This window comes from Heterocephalus glaber, unplaced genomic scaffold (genome assembly GCF_053883595.1).
Source record: "Heterocephalus glaber isolate CG9 unplaced genomic scaffold, H.glaber_assembly_v1.0 deba00001729, whole genome shotgun sequence".
NCBI classification, from domain to species: domain Eukaryota; kingdom Metazoa; phylum Chordata; class Mammalia; order Rodentia; family Bathyergidae; genus Heterocephalus; species Heterocephalus glaber.
Window position 1 is genome coordinate 1466723 of NW_028258440.1, and position 2723 is coordinate 1469445.

Consider the following 2723-nt stretch of genomic DNA (forward strand, 5'->3'; position numbering starts at 1 on the left):
TAGGGTGGTGCCAAACAATCAGTGGACTGATTTAGTAATCACCCACCCTTAATCCTAGCATTGCCCTCACTCTAGATTCAGCCATCTCTGAAAAAGCCCCACCGGTGACTGTATGAGGCTTTGGGGGGCATCTAGACCAAGCCATCACACATGGTGAATAGTATAATAAAAATTTATTACAGTAAAAGACACATTACCATCAATTCCTATCAAAATACCTCCCCTCACTTAAAACACACTTATCTCATGGTTCTTGCCACTTTCTGAAGTAGTTCTAGAAGTCTTTCATGTCTTTAGGTGTGTTGTTGCAACTGCCTTGATGTCCTGAATCAATTCAAAATGTTGACCTTTCATGGTCATTTTGACTGCAGGGAAGAGCCAGGAGTCACATGGCACCAGATCTGGTGAATAAAGTAGATGAGGACACACCGTAATGTTTTTTATGAGCCTACTTTTCCTTTGGACGACACTCAGCAGTAGCATTTACCGTATTTATCACCCCTTATAAAGACACTCAGGAAGGAGGGCTTCCAGAACTGCTTCAGAAACTGGCAAGAATGATGGGATAAGTGTATTTGAAATGAGGGCAAGTATTTTGAAGGGGATTAATGGCAATGTCTTTTACATGATACATTTTTAAAATTTGAACATTCATCATATATTTTGATCACACTTCACACGATATACCACAGACACATTCTCTGCCTTCCTAGGGTTTCACTTCTGCTAGGGGAGTGATGCAAATAAGAAATTGAAAAAAAAAGTAAGCATGGCATGTAATAGAACTATGCACAGAATGTTTGGGAGAGCAGAGTTGGGTATATATTATGATCAGCGGGCAAGGGTTTTATCCCTTGAAGAAAGTATAGAAGAAATGACAGAAATTGTACAGGTTGTAAGGAAAGTATAGAGGACTTGAAGAAAGAGAAGGCACCTAGCTTACAAAGGGAGAAGAGTGTGTTAGGCAGAACAGTAGGACACAGGTCCGTACTGGACCATGCACAAGGCAGTTTATTTTCACATTACTTGCGACGGTGAGGCATTGCAGGTGCCTCCACAGGAGGTGCCCTCTATGAGTGAGGGCTGAGATGGACTGCGGATGGGGTGCACCATGGAGGGTTATACAGTAGTTAGAAGCAATGAACCACAGGTACACAAAGAAGCATGAAGGATGCTAAAACCAGTGCGGCTCCTGGGCTTCCGCTACAGTATCAGCCTTGCTCGGGCTCCTTAGTCTGAGTCCTGTGCCACTCAGGGGCCCCAGCCTAAGGTTTGCAGTGCCATTGTCTTTGGCTGCCTTGGCGCAGGCTTAGGATACAGCCATAGCCCACCGATGCTGGCCTGGATGAAGCCAATGCTACTGGCGTTCACCATCAACCCTGCCATCACCAAGGGCTGGCCCCCATCATTGAGGGCACCACCAAAGCAAACATAGTGGACCTCCAGAAGAAGTGTGAGGATCTAGAACTCAAAAAGCAGCAGAAGAATCAGCTGGAGGGCTTCCTCACCCAGAAGGCCACAATTGGTAAACCCAAGGGATCAAAATGTTGACTTTGAAAGGATCTTGGAGCTAGGAGTTGGTAGTGACAGCATTGTCACCTTTGGGCCTCATCAAGATCAGAAAGCTGATCTACCTTGATGTCAAGCTGGCCACCAGAACCAGATCATCTGAGCTGCAGGTTCTGTGCAAGTGCAACTCCCTATACATTGGGGACTTCTGCTGTGCAGAGAGATCAGCATCTGTGTGGAGCACATGGATGGCAGTTCCCTGGGCCAGATATTGAATGAAGACAAGAAGATCCCTGAAGAGATACTGGCAAAGGTCAACATCATGGTTCTCTGGGGTTTGGCATACTACCGAGGAAAGCACCAGATTGCGAGCCAAGATATGAGATCTTCTCACACCATGATTAAATAAAGAGGGGGATCAAGCTGTGCGATTTGGGTGGTGAGCGGGCAGCTCATTGGCTCCATAGCCAACTCCTTGGTAGGAACTTTACCCTACAAGTCTCTAGAGCAATGACAAGACACACACTTCTCACAGCAGTTGAATTGGGAGTACTGGCTTGTCCCTGGTGGAGCTATCCATTGGAAGTTTCCCTGTTTCCACACCCAATCTCAGATGTTGGAGGTCATTTTTGGAGTGCCACTGGCCTTTGGTTGTCATGATGCCTCAGAGCATCTCGGCATCACAGGGATCCCCTGGGTACCACATCAGCAATCACAGGATGGACAGCCAAGTAGCCATAGCCATCTTTGAGATACCAGACTATCTATTGAATGAGGCACCTCCTAAGCTGCCCAGCAGTGTGTTCAGCCCAGATTTCCAGGTATTTGTAAATAAATGTCTAGTTAAGAACCCAGAAGAAAGTTGGCCATAGTGCTACATGCTTGTAATCTCAGCATTTGGGAGGCTGAGGCAGGAGGATTACAAGTTCAAAGCCAGCCTAGACAGATGAATGAGACCCTGTCTCAAAAAAGAAAAACAGAACCAGCAGAATACACAGTATCTGAAGATGCCCATTAACTACTCCTTCATCAAAGGCTCAGAAGTGAAAGAGGTGGTTTTGCTGGCTTGTTATGCGAAACGTGTGTAAAGCAGTTCATCATGCCCATGAGCACCATCATGTGATGGTGACCTGTCTATTGTCCCCATCCATGCCCTGCCCTTCCAGCCCAGGACAGGCCAGCACTTTCCATCTCTCCAAACAGGTAAAGAAAAA

The 2723-nt window shown here is 46.2% G+C and overlaps 1 pseudogene; it reads left to right on the top strand.

The window, feature by feature from the left end:
* The first annotated feature begins 1197 nt into the window (after positions 1-1197).
* Positions 1198-2142, top strand: LOC147821571 (dual specificity mitogen-activated protein kinase kinase 2 pseudogene; annotated as a pseudogene).
* The last annotated feature ends 581 nt before the right edge of the window (positions 2143-2723 follow it).